The sequence below is a fragment of the Leptonychotes weddellii genome, chromosome 7, assembly GCF_054177405.1.
Source record: "Leptonychotes weddellii isolate Sample4059 chromosome 7, ASM5417740v2, whole genome shotgun sequence".
In the NCBI taxonomy this organism is placed as follows: Eukaryota; Metazoa; Chordata; class Mammalia; order Carnivora; family Phocidae; genus Leptonychotes; species Leptonychotes weddellii.
Genome location: NC_138375.1, coordinates 88,325,749 through 88,348,839, shown reverse-complemented (window position 1 = coordinate 88,348,839; position 23,091 = coordinate 88,325,749). Strand labels below are relative to the sequence as shown.

Sequence of the window (23,091 nt, the reverse complement as noted above, 5' to 3'; positions counted from 1 at the left end):
TAGGCTAGCTCTCATCTGTACACAAATGCCCCGCTTGCCAAACCCTACTTCTGTCTCCTCTCTCCTCCTGTGTATCAAAGAGTATGGAAAGTGTATTGACTGAACAGTAATAAAGAGCTATAATTTTGAGCAAGTACTCTGTGCCAAGATCTGTCTATGGATATTACATTTAATCCTTATCCTTATCAACAGTTGGGGCTGATAATATCAGGACAAAATCACCGATGAGAAAATAGGCTGAGAGAAACTAATTACTGGCAATGTGTCCAAGGTCACACAGCTAGTTAGTGCTAGAATCAGGCCCAAGTAGAGGTCCTTGACCTGCTTGAATAATATTTCATGGACATTTATATATAGCTTGAAAATTGACTAAGTCCCTTACAGACTTCTTCTAAGACCTTCCTTATACTATTTGAATAGCTCTAACTCTTTCATTTTAAGGGCAAAATTTCAGGCTATCACTCTGATAGTCTGTTAATTGCCTGCTAACTGCCTGCCCTCTCCCTCGCCCCACATTCTCCTTCCTTTAGCAACCGAGAACACCTGACAGCTCCCAGCACAACACACACCACTGTTTTAGCTGGGCGCACAGATTCTCAGCTAGAACCGATATTCCCCAGCCTCCCCTGAAGCTAGGTGTGGCATGGAACCAAGTTTGGGTAAATGGGATATGAGTGCTTCCAAGCATAGCGAGAGCTCAATTTCTGGTTCTTAAAGAAAAATGCACCCGACTCCCCTTCCTGAGGGCTGGAAAAAATGCAAACACGAGCCTCTGCTGTGGACCTGGAGATGGAAGCCACATGTGCGAGGCAGCAGAGCCCACCTGCTCAGCAGCCCTTAACGATGGCTCCGGATGGCTCGCTGCGGACCCAGGCATGGACTACCTTTATAACGTTTAAAGAAAACTGAAAGATTAAAAAATTTAAAGGCATTTATTGAAAACCTGGATATGTGGCCACTTCTGTGACTTTGGCATTTTACCTAACCTCTCTAAGCTTCTATGTCCCTGTTTCTACTTTTTTTAAAGATTTTATTTATTTATTTGACAGAGAGAGAGAGCACAAGCAGGGGGAGCAGCAGGCAGAGGGAGAGAGAGAAGCAGACTCCCCGCTGCACAAGGAGTCCGACTCGGGGCTTGATCCCAGGACCCTGGGATCATGACCTGAGCCGAAGGCAGCCGCTTAACCAAGTGAGCCACACAGGCGTCCCTATGTCCCTGTTTCTAGAGTGGGGTAATTATTTTCTTTTCCTTGTAGGGTTGGCCCGAGGATGCAGTGAGAGAATACGTAGGCATTAGCACAGAGCAAGAGCCCACACATGCAACATGTATTGTGTGTCACCTGGCTAGAAGCGATAGAATATTTGCACATAGACACAGTGTTTTCCTTCAAGTACCGAGTACCCTCCGACTCTGAAAAGAATACCTGCTTAATGAATACTGTTGACCTATGAATGGCAACAGAGAACTCGCAGCTGCTAGGCCAGGTGGGAATGATGCCATAGGCTGTTCAATCTTCACTTGACAACCATTCTTCTTCACCATTCTCAACTCTTCATCTCTCTTAAAACAATGAAGGTGTTTGTTTGTTTAAGATTTTATTTATTTATTTGAGAGGGAGCACTGGGGAGAGAGACAGAGCAAGCACGAGTGGGGGGCAGGGAGAGAGGGAGAAGCAGACTCCCCGTGGAGCAGGGAGCCCGATGCGGGGCTCGATCCCAGGACCCCGGGATCATGACCTGAGCCGAAGGCAGACGCTTAACCGACTTAGCCACCCAGGTGCCCCCGAAGGGTGTTTTTTAAAAACATTTTCTTCTATAGTGAGGGATATGCTTATGTGAGGGATATAGATATATAGATATATATACTTCAGGTTAATTCTTAGAAAAGTTATACCTCAGTGTCAGGCCAGCTCATTACTGAATTACTAGGATGACAAATTTCTTTCAATAAAAGGAATTACTATTTTCAGCTATATTATTAGAGGCTCCGCTCCCAGTCCTGCACCCACCCCAGCCCAATGTGAGCTTCCCTCGATTCTCTCAAAAGAATCTGTAATACATTTAGAAGGTGACGGCCTGGTGTTCAGCATTCAGTTCGTGTCTTCAGCACCAATAGAGGGAAGGCTAGAAATATAAGTGCAGCCCCTTGTTTATTGCAATTTCACAGCCGTGGCAAATGCCACAGACTTGGCAGCAGGAATGAGTTAAAACTTGGCAGTAATACTTCCTTTCCTCTCACTGCCTCATCTCCTTTCAGGGTGGTTGCCAGTTAATACTTATAATATGTTAATCTGTGAAAATAAGGACTAAAAGGAGGACAAGGAGAGGGGGGCTTGGGGAGTGCTAGGGCCGAGGGGAGGGCAGGGATAGACTGGCCAGGGAGGAGGAGAAGCCAAAGAGGAGGGAATAACAAAATGGGAGAGAAGGAAAGAAGGCGCAGAGGATAGAGCAATGCACAGTCTGGGTAGAAGTAGAGTCGACCTTTAAACGAAACAGGGAAAGAAAAAAGTTATACACGTGATGAAGAGGAGTCATTTCAATTTTTCTCTCTGGCAATGATATAAGGATGATGGGGAAGAAATATAGTAATAATCTCAAAACTGATGAAGGAGGCAAATCCGGGTCTTGACTCCCTTTTTTGGATTCTGGCAAATTGAAAAGAGTATTATCTGTATCAGTTCTAAGGCAGCCATCTCCCTGCCTCCCCCGCCCCCCAGCCTTGTGTCTGGTGATATACATTATGGCCGATATTTTTTAGTCTAGGAACAGTTCAAAGAAGGCCAGACTCTAACTCCGCAACCCGAAATTCTAACCTCCCCACAGGGTTTGGGCACCGGGATGGCCAGGACCTGGGGATGGTAACTGCAAAGGTGGTGCTGGGGGTCTAGGTGACATGTTGGTGGAGCTCTCATGCTCTGGGGCCCTGACATCTTTAAGAAGAAGGCCTCCTGCCTGCTGGACTCTCCCATTACCTAAAGTTTCCGGCTGTATGCCCAATTCCTTACCAGCCTCCCCCAACCCAGGGGGCTGCTCAACTATCATCCAAGAGGCAGGGGTGACTTGCCTCCCGATCTGCCATACCGTGGTAGGAGAAGGATAAGAGAGAAATGTAAACACAGAGAAGAAAGTGCACTAGAAATCTCAGGGATGACAACAGACTATGAAATCTGAACCTCAATTTCTAGGTCCTTCTGCTAGTTCTGCCTCAGCAATTATGAAGCAACTGATTTTGGAACAAACATTTCCTCTTTCAATAAACATGCCCAGAACAAGAAGGCCTAGAACAGGGGAGCATTAATATTTAAGTAAGCATATCTGGCTCTATATTCTTTCCAATGTAAAAGAATCATCGTTTTCGCAAAAGGTTCTGAATGAACATTTTGGAGAGCGTCTGGGTTCACTCGTCACATGAAGTACTGGTGTCCGTGTTTGGGCTGTGTGCCTTCATTCCACTACCCTCCCCATGCCTTTTCTTTGAACTATTACAGGCCAGCCCCTTCTCTTACTTCTCTATCATGATTCAAACTCCCTCAACATTGGCAAAACCCCAAGAAAGCCAGGGAAAAAACCTTGTCTTTGGCCCAAGCCCCAGCTCTGCCTCCATAAAGAGGCAATTCACCAGCACCACCTTTTCATTAGTCATCTTCCTCTAGCAGAAAGATGGTTAGAGGAGCATCTGGGTGGCTTGGTCAGTTGAGCCCTTGACTCTTGATTTTAGCTCAAGTCATGATCTCAGGGTCCCGGGATTGAGCCCCGTGCCGGGCTCTGCACTCAGCACAGAGTTTACTTGGGATCTCTCTGTCCCTCCCTCTGCCCCTCCCAGCTCCTCACAGGCACACACCCTCTAAATAAATAAATAAATAAATAAATAAATAAATAAATAAATAATCTTTGAAAGAAAGAAAGGCTGTCAGAGAGCAAAGTGCCTTTCACCAGCTCAAAACAAGCCACTCTCATTCCCAGGAACCTACCAAGGAAAATGCTCAGCTCTCTCTCCATCAGTGGCTTGAACCTTTCAGTTCCACTTGAGACAGATTTGAGTTGACTTGTCAAACGCTGAGATAAACTTGGCAGTTGAATTTGAAAGGAAAAAGGGGGGGAAAACACAAGTTATTGGATATTTCCTCTGTGTGTGTTGAATTGTAAAAGCTTTTTCTGCTGATTTCTTATACCTGTTTCCAGTACAAATAACAGATAATTCCTTTTGGAAAAGTCATCACAAGCTAAAACTGAGAGGGTTCATGTAGAAAGAGTCCACTGGCCACAAGAGATAAAGTGTGGTATATAAGCACGAGGTCTGGAACCAGACTCCTTGCATTCATCTCAGCTCTTCCATTTACTACTTCTGGGACCTTAGGAAAGTTATTTAATCTATGCCTCCATTTCTTGAACTGTAAAATCCGAGTGTTATTAATGGTGTGAATATCAGGGGCGCCTGGGTGGCTCAGTCGTTAAGTGGTTGCCTTTGGCTCAGGTCATGATCCCAGGGTCCTGGGATCGAGCCCCGCATCGGGCTCCCTGCTCGTCAGGAAGTCTGCTTCTTCCTCTCCCTGACACTTCCCCTGCTTGTGCTCTCTCTCTCTCTCTCTCCCTCTCTGACAAATAAATAAATAAATAAAATATTTTAAGAAATGGTGTGAATTTCATAGAGTTGCTGCGATGATTAAATAAGCTAACAACTGGCACGTAGCATGCTACCTGTTTTAACTATGATGATGATGACGTATTCTTTGGAACACACAGCAGCGTCTTGGTTGCTGGAGAGCCATGTCCAGGAGGAAGAGCCCTGGTTAAATAACCCCATCTTCCAATTGTCTTGCAACTGTGATTACTCCCTATAAATAAAGAGAAGAGATTGAAGAAAAGATGACCAACAATTAAGGTGCTACTTCCCAGCCCTGGTGGGTAAAAGTCCCTCACCCAACTGAAGACTCTAAGTAGATAGCTACAAATTAAGGAATTCCTAAGGGGGGCTTATGCTGGGCACAAGGAAGAAGCTCACAAAATACACTTTTACTGATCATGTAATTGTGAGTTTAGGGTTGTGTCTGATACCAGCTGTCTCAAAATGAAACATTTGGAGCTATAGTCACATTTATTAGCACAGAATTGATTTACAAAACTCAAAGAGGGCACGGAATTCCTATGAACTGTAAATTAGTAAATTGCTTTTTAATCTACCATAAAAGATCACTGAAAAGTCCTTTTAAAATCAAAGGTCTGCTAATTCAATCATGAACACGTTTACCCAATGGTGCTCAAGGCAAGAGGAAACCTTAAAGGCTGCGCAATTGCCATTTAAAACATATAATTTAAAAAATGATTTAAGTTTAATTACAATATCCAATGCAGATATGCGTTATTCTGAGTAGGCATTGGCCTTGACAATAATATTTGCTTTAGAAATATTTTAAAGTGAAATGACACTTCTCACATTCTGTTTCCTAATCACACCTATTGCTCTGTGACAACAGAGAGAGACAATGGCAGAGATGACAATTCTGTAGGGGCGCCTGGGTGGCTCAGTCGGTTAGGCGTCTGGCTCTTGATCTCAGCTAGGGTCTTGAACTCAGTTGTGAGTTCAGGCCCCAGGTTGGGCTCTGCGCTGGGAGTGGAGCCTACTTAAAAAAAAAAAAAGATGATAATACTGTAGACAGCCATACTCTTTGGGGCAAAGTGTGTGCTTTCCAAGCTTCTACATACAGAGAGGACAAGAGAGGGAGAGGTTGAGTTAGCCTGGCATAAGAATTGTAGGATACACACTACATCAGACACAGAAAACATTGTAGTTCAGCAATCTGTCCCCCATGTTATAGATGCAGAAATTGAAACCCAGAAATATGAGGTGCTCTGCTTGCCATCAATTAGGGCCCAATGTCAGAACTAAAACCCAGTTCTTCTCTTAATTCAGTCCTTTCTGTAGTTTACCAGTTCTCAAATTTGAAAGTGCTTACAAATCATCTGAAGATTTTGTTCAATATGGTGATTCTTGCTCTTCCCATTCTGACTCTGCGGGTGATATGAATGCAGAGACCACACTGAGAAAGTGCAATAAGCCAAGTGTCTTATGGCAGATGCTTTTCAACTTACTAAGCTATTCAACTACTCAATCCAGAAATGAAATCCCTTTGAAAAATAGTACAAATGCACCTCAACTATGCCCTGACTGGTACACTTTGCTCCTCCGTACACTTTTCTACTCAAAGTATGAGTGGTAGAGTAGCAGGATTGTCCTCACTTAGGAGCTTGTTAGAAACGCAGAATCTCAGGCACTATCTCAGACCTAATGAGGCAAAATGTGCATTTTAACAAGATTCTTAGGTGATATGAAATGCACAGCAAAGCTTGAGAAGCACTGATCAAAGGTCCAGCCCCTGACTCTAAGAAACCTGTTGTGGTTATCTATTACTGCATAATAAACTACCACAAAATCCTGTGATATACAAAGACAATATTATTCTATCTCATGATTTTATGGGTCAGGACTCACCTCAGCTGGGTGGCTTAAATGTCTGAAGATGGGGTATGGAACCACAAAAGACCTCAAACAGCCAAAACAATCTTGAAAAGGAACAAAACTGGAGGTGTCACAAACCCAGATTTCAAGATATACTACAAAGCTGTAGTAATCAAAATAGTATGGTACTTGCACAAAAATAGACATACAGATCAATATACAGAATCAAGAGCCCAGAAATAAACCCACAATTATAGGGCCAATTGATCTTCAACAAGGGGGTGAGATTATGCAATGGGAAAAAGACAGTGTCTTCAACAAATGGTGTTGGGAAAACGGGACAGCTACATGCAAAAGAATGAAACTGGACCACTTTTTTATACCATACACAAAAATAAACTCAAAATGGATTACGGGCCTAAATGTGAGACCTGAAACCATAAAAATCCTAGAAGAGAACACAGGCAGTGATTTCTCTGCCATTGGCCAAGGCCATAGCGACATTTTTCTAGATATGTCTCCTGAGGCAAGGGAAACAAAAGCAAAAATAAACTGTTGGGACTACATCAACATGAAAGCTTCTATACAACTAATGAACACACACCAAAAACTAATGGTGTACTATATGTTGCCTAATTGCATTTAAATAAAATTTTTAAAAAAAATTCTGAAAAAAAAAAAAGCTTTTGCACAGCAAAGGAAACAGTCAACAAAACTAAAAGGCAACCTGCCAAATGGGAGAAGATATTTGCAAATGACATATCTGATAAAGAATTAGCATTCAAAATATGTAAAGAACTTATACAACTCAACACACACATACAAACAAATGATCCAATTTAAAAATGGGAAGAAGAGAGATGCCTGGCTGGCTCAGTCAGTACAGCATGTGACTCTTGATCTCAGGGTTGTAAGTTCAAGCCCTACGTTGGGTGTAGAGATTACTTAAAAATAAAAAATCTTAAACAAAAAAGGGGCAGAAGACACGAACAGACATTTCTCCAGAGAAGACATCCAGATGACCAACAGACACATGAAAAGATGCTCAACATCACTCATCATCAGGGAAGTGCAAATCAAAACCATGATGAGATATCACCTCACACCTGTCAGAAGGGCTAAAATCAAAAACACAAGAAACAACAAGTATTGGCAGGAATGTGGGGAACAAGGAACCCTTGTGCACTGTTGGTGGGAATGCAAACTCCTGTAGCCACTATGGAAAATAGTATGGAGGTTTCTCAAAAAATTAAAAATAGAACTACCATACGGTCCTGTAATTTCACTACTGGGTATTTGTCTGAAGAATACAAAAACACGATTTGAAAAACATATATGCACCCCTATGATTATTGCAACATTATTTACAATAGCCAATATATGGAAGCAACCCAAGTGTCCATTGATTGATGAATGGATAAAGAAGTGGTATACACACACACACACACACACACACACACACAGTGGAATATTACTCGGCCATAGAAAAGAATGAAATCTTGCCATCTGCAACAACATGGATGGATCTAAGAGTATACTGTTAAGTGAAATAATTCAGTCACAGAAAGACAAATACCGTATGATTTCACTCATATGTGGAATTTAAGGAACAAAGAAAAAAAGAGACAAACCCAAAAAACAGACTCTTAACTATAGAGAACAAACTGTTGCTTACTAGAGGGGAGGTGGGTAGAGGGAATGGGTGAAATAGGTGAAGGGCATTAAGAGTACACTTAATCATGAGCACTGAATAATGTGTAGAATTGTTGAATCATTATATTATACACCTGAAACAATATACTACCATATATTAACTATATTAGAATTAAAATTGAAAAAATAAATGTAAAAAAATCATGGAAAAAAGAGAAAAAAAGTCTGAATATGGGTGAGACAGCTCAACTACATCCATATGTCTGGGACTTCCCTTCTTCTCCATGTGGCATATGCTGGGGCTAGAATGTCCAATATGGTGCCTTCATTGGAATGATTGGCACTTGCACTGAAATGGGTGGAAGCTGGGGGCTGAAAAGCATCACTCTGTTTCCACACAAGGTAGTCTTGGGAAAGTCAAACTTCTTACACAGTATCTGGCTTTCCTTAGAACAAGGTTCCAGGAGATAGGAGGTAGAGGCTGCCAGTTTCTTAAAGCCTGGACTTGGAAACTGGCCCATCCTCATCTTGGTCCTGGAGTTGCAGAGCCCACCTAATTCAAGCGGAGAGGACATCAACCCCAACTCTCGATGGAAGAAGAATGTGTGGCAAACTGTAGCCTACCATAGGGCTTACTAACTGCACATGGGAATCGCTAAGGGTTGTGAAGTACCTTGAGCCGGTCCATGATCAAAGGGCCAGATTGTGAGGTCTAAATTGTCAGTAAAATATGAGGTGAGAAAAAGGGAGATTGCCTGGAAAAGCCTTTACAGGAGGAGATGGGGTTCAAATTGGTCTTGGAAGTGAGAGTAGGGCCTGGACAAGCAGAAAGAAAGGGAAAGGGCATTCCAGAGTAACTTGTAGATCTACCATAGCCTAAGGCTAGTTTGTTTTTTTTGCCCCACAACCCAACCCACCCTGGGCCTTAGGTTTCCATCACATACTATAAGAATATTCACGTTGTGTCTTCCCATGGCAACTTTACGTATAAATTTACAAAGCAGAAACAGGCTTTCAGATTAAAGTTTCCAAAGAAATCTGAAATTTGGGGGCACCTGGGTGGCTCAGTTGGTTATTAAGTGTCTGCCTTCAGCTCAGGTCATGAACCTGGGGTCCTGGGATGGAGCCCACGTAGGGCTCCCTGCTCAGTAGGAAGCCTGCTTCTCCCTCTCCCTCTGCAGCTCCCCCTGCTTATGCACTCTCTCTCTCTCTGTGTCAAATAAATAAACAAAATCTTTTTTAAAAAGAAATCTAAAATTTGGCACAGGCTCACCTCCATGCTGAGTATTCAGAGAATCAGCAGCTTTGAACTACATCTGAAAGAGTGAGTTGCTCAAATCTGAGTCATTTTCTGTCTAGAAAGGATAGATAATTTTAGACTTTGATTTTCCTCTGCTCTAACTGAAAATATTTAGCTATTCTATAGGAAACCCAACCCCTAGTATGACCCTTGGACACAGAGAAGAAGCCAGAAATATATGTGCAGATAAGTTAATTTTTGAAAATCAGGAAACCAATTAAACATAAAGTAGGATCCTAATTATATGAAGAATAAATATAGATAGATTAAATATTGGAAGAAGAAACGGCGAAATGTTCACTGATTATTTGAGTATAAAAATGTGCATGACTTTTTCCTCTTTTCCATATTTCAGTCAGTTTTCCACAATGCATATGTGTTATTTTCATAATCATAAAAATATATGTGGTCTAAAGATATATTTTGGTTTTGATTTTCAAAGAAGATTCTAAGAACCCTCACATAGCAATGAATTCTTCAAAAAACAGTTTTTACAAACCCTGTCACAAATCCTTCCAGAGACCCCCATACTAGTGTTTGCCCTGATAAATGCCCGTTCTGTTCTTCAAGATTTACTTGTCAGGAAATCAAGACACACAGAATGAGTTATTTCAGAAGGAAATGTTCCGGGATTCTGGAAACAGATGATGCTTTCTTTCAGCCTGCTGTCATTCTTCTCCTTCACGAAGATATTGTCGTCATCACTCTGGGTTTAACTCAGCTTGACAGTAGCCGCATCTCTGTGTTGATCTTCATCTCTTCTTTTGGTAAAAGTCTGTAAATTGAGGCTCTGCTCACAGCTATTTCATACTAATCAGACGCCAGGACTAAATGAGAACCGAGAAAGGACCCGGGGTGAGATAATGTGAAGCCGACTGCCTCCCCGGCAGACATTTTATGCTCCAGACCTCATCCTCATGAATGCTGACAAGGTTTCTCTTTCACAAGCCAGAGGGGGCCATGGCTCTCACTACTTACCATAAACTACGGGTAGCATAACCCTTCACTTGCTCTTCTTATTCACTCCCAGTTTGCACTGCCACTAAAATATTCTGCTTTTCAGCTGCCATTATGAGCGTCTAAATCATCCCTCGTCGAAGGCACTGGCTTTCTTAGGACAGAAACCACAGACTCAGCAGCCAGGATGTCATCAGCACGCTCAAGATGACATCATCTCCTTCTGCCAACCTTAATACCACTATGGTAACCATCAACAGCAACACCCATGATTATTTCAGTAGAAATATTGAACAGATGTGACAGCCTTGTCAAACTCCTTTGCTGGTGTCCAACCACTCTGTTATACCTTTTGCAATTCTAAAATATCTCTCTGGTCATACGGGAGACAGCACGCACTGACCTCCTGAGTGGGAAACCGTTCCTGTAGCATCAACTGGCATATTGAGTATCAAGTCCCGGCACCAAGTTACACACAGAGAGCTTCACAGCCCACTGATTATTTTTACACCCCTTCTCCTTTTTAACTCTCAAGACAGCTGAGCCTGTGGTGGTAAAACTGGACAGGGCCCTAGACTTCAGAAGCTTTGAGTTCCTGGGCACGTTACTACCTACGAACCTTGAGCAAGCCACTTTGAGCTTGTTTTCAGTAATATACTTAACTCTTTTCAACCCAATTTGAAAACCAAATGGGATGGTACATTTAAAAATAATAAATTAGGAAAACAGGTACTCAAATACTTGCTCATAGCAGCACTGTTCACAGTGGAATAATCCTAATGACCATCAACGGATGAAGAGATAAACAAAATGTGATATATGCAGGCAATGGAATATTATTCCGATGTCAAAAGGGATGAAGTATTGATACATGCCACATTGTGGACGGACCTAGAAAACATTATGCTAAGTGAAAGAAGTCAAACATAAAAGGATACATATTGCAATGATTCCATTTATATTAAATATCCAGAATAGGTCAAACCATATAAACAAACAAACAAACAAAAAACAGATTTGTGATTGCAAGTTGCTGAGTGGGGGTGGGAATAGAGAGCAGCTGTTTAATGGGTGTGGGTTTTCTTTGGGAGAGATTAAAATGTTTTGGGTCTACACAGAGGTGGTGGTTGCACAACATTGTTAAAGTACAAAATACCACTGAATTGATCACTTGAAAATTTTGTGTTATAGGAATTTTACCTAAGTTAAGAAAACAAATTATAAAGCACATGAAAACTCTAGTTGGTATATCCCAGAGACAAAACAGTCTCAGGAAGATGAAGTGACTTATGAAAGGCCAAAAAGTTAGAAAACAAAAACAAGCACATCGAAACAAAATAAAACACAGAAACCTACTCTGCGACTAAAATTCTGGTCTTCTGACAGTCCAGGGAGATCTTTATTCCATTACTGCTATCTGGTTCTGGGATGCGGGGCTCGATCCCAGGACCCCAGGATCATGACCTGAGACTAAGGAAGACGCTTAATGCTTAACAACTGAGCCACCCAGGGGCCCCTTTAGTTGTTATTCTTAAAAAAACTGACGTGCGTAGTTAACAGAATCTAGTTAATTAATGTCTACTCTGCCTCGTAAACAAGTCAAGGAACTTAGAACATTTTGACTCTGAACAATCCCCTCCTGCCCTCCATATACTTATTTCCAATATTTTAGATTCATCATATTTTTATACCCCCAATAAATTACTGTTGTTGTTTTATGTCAATTCTTTTTTAGACTCACTCAGATATTTTTCTGCTTCCCATTCTGTCCTTCCTCTCAGTTCTTCCTGAATTCAATTTCATCTTTCGCTGAGGATCTGTGTTCACTTGAACACATTTTCATTTTTCCCTCCCTCTTCTATGATAATTTAACTGTATACACAGCTCTTGATGGCAATTAGTTTCTCTTGGCACTTTGAAGATTATTCATTGTTTCATGGGTCTTATTGTTGTTGCAAAGAAGTCAGTGACAGTCAAAATGTAGTTTCTTTTTAGATTACCTCTCTTTTTGTCCTCTGAATGCATTGAAGATTTTTCTTTTTGCCTTCGGTATTTTGCAGTTTTATTACAATGTGTTTAGATGCAAACATGTTTTTTACACCTCCTGTTTGAGATGTATTGTACCTCTTTAATCTCAAGATTTCTTTCTTTTATTAATTCTGTAAAATTATGTCCATTAGCCCCTCAAATATTGTCTCTTCCCCAGTTGCTTTATTGTCTCCTTAGGAAAATCCTATTAGATACATTTTTTACTTTTCTAAACTCCATGTCTTTAAGTTTTTAAAAATATTATCCATTTTTTTATCTCTTCATGCTGCATTTCAGATAAATTTTCAGTTCACTAATGTCTTTTCAGCTTATCTAATCTGCTATATAGCCTGTTCACTGAGTATATAATTTTAAAAGTTACATTTTTCATTACTAAAAGTTCAGATTTTTTCAAATTTTTCTTTTCTATTTTCATGCTGTCTTGCTCTTTTCTTATTTCTATTCCTTCCTTTATGTCATCAATATTTTTTTAAATTCCAGTATACTTAACATACAGTGTTATATTAGTTTTAGATGTACAATATAGCGATTCAACAATTCTATACATTACTCAGTGCTCATCAAGATGAATGTACTCTTAATGCCCTTCACCTATTTCATCCATTCCCTCTACCCACCTCCCCTCTAGTAAGCAACAGTTTGTTCTCTATAGTTAAGAGTCTGTTTTTATGGTTTGTCTCTTTTTTTCTTTGTTCCTTAAATTCCACATATGAGTGAAATCATATGGTATTTGTCTTTCTCTGACTGAATTATTTCACTTAACAGTATACTCTTAGATCCATCCATGTTGTTGCAGATGGCAAGATTTCATTCTTTTCTATGGCTGAGTAATAGTCCACTGGTGTGTGTGTGTGTGTGTGTGTGTATACCACTTCTTTATCCATTCATCAATTAATGGACACTTGGGTTGCTTCCATATATTGGCTATTGTAAACAATGTTGCAATAATCATAGGGGTGCATATGTTTTTCAATTAGTGTTTTTGTATTCTTTGGGTAAATACCCAGTAGTGGAATTACAGGACCGTATGGTATATGCATATACTGATTTGTCAGCAGTGAATAACTTCATGTTATACTAGGCATCTTAAGTTTTGAAAATAATAATGGTAGTATAATTCTTCAATGAAAATAGCAGAGGGCACCTGGGTGGCTCAGTTGTTAAGCAACTGCCTTCGGCTCAGGTCATGGTCCCAGGGTCCTGGGATCGAGTCCCATATCGGGCTCTCTGCTCCGCGGGAAGCCTGCTTCTCCCTCTCCCACTCCCCCTGCTTGTGTTCCCTCTCTCGCTGTGTCTCTCTCTGTCAAATAAATAAAAAATCTTAAAAAAAAAATAGCAGAGAAAAAGGAATCAGGAACATAAACATTAATCAAACACTAAAAATAATTTTGATACAGGGCAGAGAATTAGCCAATATGGTTATTTCCCTCGGTTCCACCATTAGCTTATTGCATAACCCAAGACAAGCTTTCATGTTTTTTTTTTTTCATGGCTGTCTGTCCATCTGTAACTTGTAGCTTTGCCAATGATTATCCATGATCTAGAGAGAGCCTCTAAGGCCACAGGGCTCCATGTCCTCATCAATAGCAGGACTAAGTGGTACTACCTGGTCAAGGTATCTCCATATCTAAACCCCATGGTTCTAAATCCTGGGTAAGAGACACTCCAGAAAACACAAGTACTTTTTTTTAGAATGTCAGTGTAAGTCAAGTGGGGATATTTTATGTGGAACCACTTTATTTATTCACAAGTATATTAATAGCTACAAATACGACCACATGCAAAGATTTGATGGCAATAAATAATATAGGAGCACGGAACAAGGAATTGGAAAACCTAGGCCCTGATCAAACAAGCCCTCTAAAAAGTTTAGATTTAGCCTCCAATAAAAAGCTAACACCAAAATGTATTCTATCCCTACTCAGTAAATATCATCTTCAAACCTCCCATGCTGTGAGAATTGTACATCTTGTTCTGTGAATGATATATTCCATATCAAGCCCAAGATCTTCTTGCCTTCAAAGCACTCTAAACTGCCCTCACTCTGCATTTCTCACTTTTCTTACAGGTATTGGTGACAAGACCTCAAAAGGATATTAACTATAAGATAAATATCTATGAACCCAGATTGGCATAAATAAATGACTGAATAAATAAGTAAATGGGAGAGACAAATTTCCTTACAGAAGAATTCCAAATAGTTTATATAGATACTCCTCCCTAGGAGTGTGGGCTGGACTTAGTGACTTGTTTCCAAAGAATAGAGTATGGAAAGTGTCAGGGAGGGACTTTACAGTGGCTTTACAGAGGTCTGGCAAACACCACCTCAGCCAAGTGATTGAGGTTAATACCTCCAGTGTTAGTCATGGTGATAGCATGTATTTCCTGATACGATGTGATGGAAATTTCTCCTCTATGACATCCTGTCTCCAAACTCCAGTCTAATCATGATAAAAACATCAGACAAACCCAAACCGAAGGACATTCTACAAAATATCTAACCAGTACCCTTCAAAACTCTCAAGGTTGAAAAACAACAGAAGACTGAGAGACTGTTATATACCAGAGGAAACTAAGGAGACATGATCACTTAACACAATGTGGAATCCTGGAAGGGATCCTGGAATGAAAAAGGGACATTAGTGGAAAAGCTAGTGAAATCCAAATACAGCCTGGAGTTTATAAATAATATTGTACTAATGTTGGTTTCTTAGTTTTGGCAAATGTACCTTGAGTATGTAAGATGTTACTGTTGGGGAAAGGGGATGATGGGAACTCTCTGTATTATGTTTGTAGCTTTTCTTTAAATCTAAGTTTACCCAAAATAAATTTATCCAAAACCCAAAAGAATTGAAAACAGATAAAGAAATACTTATACCTGAATGTTCATAAAAGCAGTATTCATAATAGCCAAAAGGTAGAAACAACACAAGTGTCCATCAGTGGATGAATGGGTAAACAAATTGTGGCATGTGCATACAATAGAATATTATTCAGCCACAAAAGGAATGAAATACTGATGTGTGCTACACCATGGAAGAACCTAAATAACATTATGCTAAATAAAAGGAGCCAGACACTAAAGGTCACATATTTTATGATTACAATTATATGAAATATCCAGAATAGGTCAATCCATAGAGACAGAAACCAGATTGGTGGTTACCAGGGGCTGGGAATATGAGAAAAGGGGAGTAACTGCTTAATGGATGTTGGTTTTCTTTTGGGGAAATGAAAATGTTTTGGAACGAGAGAGGTAGTGATTGTACAACACTGTAATTGTACTAAATGACACTGAATTGCTCACTTTAAAATGGTTAATTTTATATTATGTCAGCTTCACCTCAATAATAAAAAGGAAATATAATCTAAGTGTTGAGTTTGATGAGAGTCTCAGCTAAGAGACAGAGTAAGGGAAAACAGATCTAGAGTAACAGATGGACCAACCATCCTCCAGAAGAATCCTTAGCAGGAAACTATAAAAAATGAGTAGGACCTAGGAATCTTCAGACAGGAAATGAAGAAGCTGTCATCTAGAAAAAGCGATATCAAAGAACTTAAGACTGTATTTCTAGGAAATGTTATGCAGATTTTAGTATCAAAAGAAAACTCTTATTTAGGGACGCCTGGGTGGCTCAGTTAGGCGTCTGCCTTCTGCTGAGGTCATGATCTCAGCGTCCTGGGACTGAGTCCCACGTCGGGCTCCTTTCTCAGCAGGGAGCCTGCTTCTCCCTCTGCCTGCCGCTCTCCCTGCTTGTGCTCTCTCTCTCTCCCTTGCGCGCTCTCTCTCTCTGACAAATAAATAAATAAAATCTTTAAAAAAAAAAAAAACACCTTTAAGTCAGGAGCAATTCTTCATTTTTAATGCTCTTCAACTTTTCTCATAATATATTTTTACAATGATCAAGAACAGGGTTCTCCACATCTAGAAGATAAACTCCACAACAGAGATCATATCTATCTTTTTTGCACTGAATCCTTAGAGCCTAGCACAATGCCTGTACATCCTGGTAGGCCATCAGTAAAAATTGGTTGAATTTATGAATTTTGAAAATATGGGATATACTTTTGGTAAAAATTAGTAATAAAAGATTTTGTTTTGTTTTATTTTTTTTTACAAATGTTGCCACTATAATAATTAATGTGATACTGTTACTGTGTATTATTGTTCATCAATATACATATTTTTAAATCTTAATGAACTCTTCTGCTGTAATGGCAAGTTTCTGATAAGAGTTTAAAAGACTATCATGAACTAACCTGTATGCTTTATTTAACTAAGTATGGCCAAAATAACTTGTTTTAAACTCATTCATTCATACAGTTGAAATCCCCAATCCTTTGTCAGCAACCCTATGTCTTTGTCCATATTTACTGATACAGTAGCTAGAATTTTTTTTAAAAGATTTTATTTATTTGAGAGAGAGAGAACACGCACTCACAAGGGGGGGGTGAGGGCAGAGAGAGAGGGAGAAGCAAGCTCCCCACTGAGCAGGGAACCTGATGCGGGGCTTGATCTCAGGACCCTGGGATCATGACCTGAGCCAAAGGCAGACCCTTAGCTAACTGAGCCACCCAGGCACCCCAGTAGCTAGAATTTTTTAAAAGATTTTATTTATTTATTGGAGAGACAGAGCAAGAGTGAGGAGAGAAAAGCAGACTCCCGGCTGCGCAGGTTGGCTGACACAGGGCTCCATCCCAGGACCCTGACATGATGACCTGAGTCGAAGGCAGACACTTAACCATCTGAGCCACTCAGGCGCCCCCCTCCCTAGTAGATAGAATTTTTAAACATAGACTCCTTGAGGTAAAAATGAGGCTAGAGAACTATCTGGATCTTGAGGAATTCATTTTTTAATATTATAATTCTACTTATAATCATTTATGTGACAGTGATTATGAACAACCAGTCATTCCCATCAGTGATTTATAGAGTAACACTGCATCTAGAGGAGATAGGTTAAGCTAACCTGTGAAGTTTAAAAGTTAAAATATATAAAGGCCCAAGCTTTCCTTTATGTAAGAGCATTTTGTAGAATAATGATGTACTGAAAGGGCAGGCTCTTCAGACCAACTGCTGGAGTTTATTTCTCTCCTTCATCCATCACTGTGTGATCTCTGGTGAGAGACTGATTGCTTTAGGCTCATGTCCTCAGCTGTCAAGAAGGGTGACAACAGTACCGACCCGACAGGCTGCTTATGAGGACTGCTTGAGCTGATTTACCTAAGGCTTCCAGAACAGGACCATCAACTCATCTCAGCCATTATTATTACGATCACCAACATTACTATGTAATATTGTGATCATAAAATGAAAAAGAGGCCTTTTAAAACTATTTCCTCAAAGAACAAAGATTTTCCTCAGAAACAGGTAAGTTGCAAAATGCTGTTATATTTTTGTACAAAAGATCTCCTGGCAGGCTTATGGCATATTTTCTATAAGCAATAGTATTGAGGATTTGAAGAAGGAAGAGGAGTCGATGCAAAAAGGAAAACTATAATGGTGGAGGAGACATACCCTTCATTTTTAAGTTTCATAGCAGCCAAGTATCTCAGTCCCAGTAATTAACCCAAAGGATATACGTTTTAAAACATCACCCAAATATTATTCCATTTAGAATTTTCAAAATATAAGTTTGGGGGCCACAGAACATACTGGTTTCTTTCTGAGATACATGAAACATTAATTCCTAAATTACATGATTTATTTTAAGATTAATTTTAATAATTTAAAACATTCTCAGTAACATTAGTTTATAGAAACAGTGGTTCATAAATAAATACAAGTCAGGAAAACAGTCACAGATGAATCTACAGAAATAATTGTGCTATAAGGTGTGAGTGCCTTTGGAAGAATAATCTGAAAAAACTCCTTTTCACTGGAGAGAGGAAATTTGCTGTCTAAGTGAGATCTAGAACTGGAAACCGGTCAGCAAGTTCCCTTTCCACAGGTCCACCATTTGTCATGCAGCCCAAGACAAAGCTCTCAATTTCATTATGGTTCTGTATCCCTGTCTCTATCTAAATATTTGCCACATATCCCCATTAACAGAGATGCTGTGAGGATTCAAGAGATAATGTTAGTTAAGAACCCCGACATGCACATAAACACAAAACCTTATCCCTGGTAAATATGATGGTTACCCTGGCAGGCTCTGTTAAAGATGTTTGGTGCTGGCCTATGGCAACGGTAAGAAGGATAAGCCAAGCGAGCAGCTCCAACATGACCTTGGACCAGATTTGGGAGCGGCCAGAGTGAGGTGGGCAAGGCCAAGGGGTGGCCCTGTACTTGGGGTGCCTGAGCATCTCTGATGAGAATGAAACTCTAAGGTTGCCTCTGTCTCCAGGTGCCGGGACAGTTGGAGGTCGGTACAAGGAAGATTCGTTCAGCACTGGACAGCTCTCAGCCCAATGGCGTCCACCTGGGAGGGAAGAATGTCCTTCTTTCTCCCAACCTTTCCCAGGAGAAACTGAAGACTGTCAACAATGGCCTTTGTTCACTCTTCCAGAAAAGCAAAACCGAAAATAAATTAAGCACTTCAAACCCTTCTTAATTACTGAAAATAAGAAAAACAGCAATGGAGATTTTTCACCCACATGAAAGCATTTAAAAGCAATGACTTTTTTTTTTTTTTTTAATTTAAATGTGCTCCTCCAGTACTGTGCATGGAAAAAGGAAAACTTCATTTTCTGTCTTTGCCTTTTGGTTTTATAGGGACAAAATGCAGAATAAACTTCCTTAATTTTCACTTCAGTGTTTGCAGCTTAGGATTCCATTAATATATCCTTTCCCTCGGTTGTGCAGGGTCCTCGTTTGCAGTCAGTTCATTCCACACTGATGTATATTTCATTGCCCACGGCTTAATTTTGATTTATTGTCCATCCATAAATTAGAAAAATATGCTCTGGAATTCCATCCCGCTGAAAAGCTGTGCCTGATGTCAGGGGACTGGGTGATATTTAAGATGTCAGAAATACATATTGGATTAGTGTGCTTTGTTTCCCCACAACAGCAGGTGTTTAATCATAGCTGATGGCTGAAGTTAAATGCATTAGGACAGCTGCAGCCAAGAAGATGGAGTTTTTCTAAACCATACAAACTCCAGGATAAATAACTCAAAACTAATTGTGTGTCCACATCTTAGATACATTTTTATTTACTTAATGCATTAAACAATGAAAATAGCCTCTGGCACTTAACTTCATGTTTAAGAGTCTGTACAAATATTTTATATTAGTGAAGTGTTGGCTGTTTAAGCATAATTACTATTTCCCTTTCTGGCCCTCTGGCGGATTTATGTAAAATATTTCTTAAAACAGGAAAGAATAAAGTCTGAAATCTCTCAGGAATTCAAGAATAAGAAATTTTTAGGGTTTGCTTTTTCTTCTTAATATAATTTGAATGCTTATATCTGTCTACATGCATGCCCATTTTGCCATTATCCAAGTGATGCTCAACATACCTACCAACGGGGCATTTTCCCTTCTTCTCTTTGTAAAGTACAGGATCTCTTTGCCATTATGTTTATATTAATTAGAGTTCTATGTGTATAGAAAAATGATCAGGCTTGGTCTGGAGCAATTTAACTGGAGGCTGGAGAGGAGACGCTTAGGAGAGCAAACATTTTCAAGGTGCAACCGGTGACCTGTAACAAGCCAGAGAGATTCATGGCGAGAATCGTATATTTTGACACAACAGTGATTTGATTAAAAGAGAAAGTAATGGGTTTAAACAGTCACTATGAGGATGTAGCCAGACTTTGGTAGCTTTTTGCAATTTACTTTACAGACCAGTGATAGAGCGGGAGAGAGAACCTTTGCAGCTGGAAAAGGCCGCTCGGATTTGGGAACAAACATAAACAAAAATTGAGTGGTTGAAACTAGTTTCTCCCCTATCCTTTTTTTTTTCCTTTAAAACACACATCCATAGTGAAGGCAGGATAATACCAAGGAAAAGAATATTGAGGTCACTTTGAGAATGGAAATAGAACTGGATTTAATTTTCTTGGATATTTTTAAAAGAATTAATTTTGGAATCAGACTCAACTGAATCAGTCTGAAAAGAAAAAGAAAAAAACGAAAGTCTCTGCATCTTGAGAAAAATTAAAATTTGTAATAGAAAGAGTAATTTATTTCACTTAGATAAGCAGTATATCCCCAAGAATAGCTAACATACCTAAGTTCAATGTAGCATCAAATTTAATTCTAATATAATACTTGAGAATAGTGCAGCGTGGTTTGAATTAAATAGCTTTAAAAAGAGGATTAATGAAACCTTGTTCACTAAAAAGTGCGAGTCACAAAACATTCTAATAGTATGATCTTATTAACATAAGAATACAAGAAAAAGCAAAATGAAAGACATTCTATCATATATGTGTGCATATGTCCAAGAATAATTATATCACCACAGAAGAGGGTCTGAAAGCAAACTGAGAACAGTAGTTGTCCCTGAGAAGGAGATTTTAACTTTTTACTCTATATACGTTTGTGTTGTGTGATTTTTATTTGTACTGATAACATCTTAAGATATAACTTGTATAAATTAATTTTTAAAGAATCTCAGTAAAGCTTTGTTTTTAAGGAAAAAAAAGAGGGCTAGTCCCTATTTTGATTACATATATTCTGCCTGAATAAACATCAGTTGTGATTATCATTGTGGTAACTATGTGTTAAATGAAACAGTCAATGAATGTTGTTACAAGGTAAATCATTTGAAGAAAAAGTTTTAAAAATTACAGTTCCAGGGGAGATGGGTGGGGGATGGGCTAGATGGGTAATGGGTATTAAAGAGGGCACCCGCTGCCATGAGCACTGGGCATTATATGTAAGTGATGATTTGCCAAATTCTCCTGAAACCAATATTAAACTATATGTTAACCGACTAGAACTTGAATAAAAACTTCTAAAAGATAAAAAAAATAATTAAAAAAAATACAGTCCTGGAGCACCATGCTGGCTCAGTCGCTCGTAGAGCTTAAGGCTCTTGATCTTGGGGTTGTGAGTTCGAGCCCCATATGTTGGGGATAGAGATTACTTAAAAATAAAATCTTAAAAAAAAAAAAAGAAATTACATTCTCAATGAGCTGTTCACATGGAGCCACCTCACTGGTACCTCCATGCTCTCTCTGGAAGCTCCTTTGTGCCCCACCCTCAGCCTCATTGACCATTGGTAAGGTGACTGCCTCGACCACTAAGCATCTATTACACTAGGCAATTCATTTTCCAAAAAACAATACAAAAAAAAGGTACTAACACTGTTCTTTGTCCCAGAATTTTTAATAATAATATTTCTTTGGCAAAATTTTACATTTTTCACAAGTCTGATATTTAAAGTGATATTGTTGGTGGTTTTGGTTTTGTTTTTTTTTAAAGAAGGTTGTAAAATGCATTTCTCATTTATTACAATCATTTCCATACCCTTTACTATCTTTTCCTGTTTTGCAACTGATATCCCGAAGTTCTTCAACTATTTTAACTCAATGAGTGTCACATTCTTGGAAAAAATAGATATGGGGCATTAAGACTCTCACTCCAAACTGCATCATATCCTTTCTTATATTTTTAGTCTGAGTGTTGTAGGTCAGCCCCCCTCCCCAAGAAAGAGGCTCTGAGATGAAGATTTCTGGCAGGAAGCTTACTGGAGGGTGCTCTTAGAGTCCCACTGATGGGAGAGAAAAGGAACCAGGAATGGAGGGGAGGAGAAGGGGAGGGGCTACTCCATCACCACAGAAGCCTCAGCTGACCCACAGGGAGCTCAGGGCTGGGTGGTCCTGCAGGGTCCTTCTCCCTTTGTACCTCACCGACCAGTCGTCCGATACAGGCTGACCCTAGGAGGGAGTGTAACTTTTGGGCAACTTTGGGCAAGGCAACTCCCTTTTAAAAGCAGGGGAAAATTCCTGGAAAGGAATTTGACTGGGAGCCCTCAGCAACCAACACTTCCAGCAGCTGTAGGAATAAGTGTGTTGGTCTTAAAGGGGCCCTGAGTGGTGCACCCCATATTAACCACATTGAATTTCCAAGTCTCATTATCTTTATTTTCATCTACAAAATACAATGTTCATTAAACAGTGGCTAGAGCCCCTCTCTAAAACAAAAGGAAGAAAGGAGCACTGAGGAAAAAGCGTGAGAAAGCATAGTTCCAGGGCATTTTTGGTAAATGAGGCTCAAAGTAGAAGGGTGAAAAACACTCCATTGTCACGGAAGCAGCAAAGCAGGGAAAGAGAATGATATAATGAGTGCCTCTGAGATTTTGTTGCCAAATTTTCTTGATTCTCTCATTCTGCAGGACTATTTTTCTGCTTTGTTTCTTGTATTTGTATCAGAAATAATTAACAACACATCTTATGAATGGGTCTGTAGACTATTAACTAGAATTTTCTATTATGCATGCAGTAGAATGGCTCATATATACATTACATCAAATACCTGATATTTTGGTCTGAAAGACAAAAAAGTGAAGAACATCGGGCACCCATGACTGTCTCCCTGGTTTTCTGTTTCAAAGACACCTGGTTCTAAGAGAAGCTGGTGCAAAGTGGATTTGCAGAGCAAATGGGGCAAGTGGGCCTTCTCAAATGCTCAGGGACCAAGGAGGACACCTTCTGGACTGGGAAGAGCGTTGTCGACTTGTCCTCAACATACGGCAACTTGAACTTGACTCTGCCTTAGCAGC

General features: G+C 39.8%; 1 long non-coding RNA gene across 2 annotated transcripts in view; it reads right to left on the bottom strand.

Moving 5' to 3' along the window:
- LOC145722674 (uncharacterized) overlaps positions 1-23,091 on the bottom strand; it is a 68,409-nt gene that overhangs the window by 7,772 nt on the left and 37,546 nt on the right. For both annotated transcript variants that reach the window (XR_014147118.1, XR_014147117.1), the window contains one exon: positions 1-23,091. This exon is cut by the window's left edge and continues 7,772 nt beyond it. This is a non-coding gene — a long non-coding RNA (uncharacterized LOC145722674).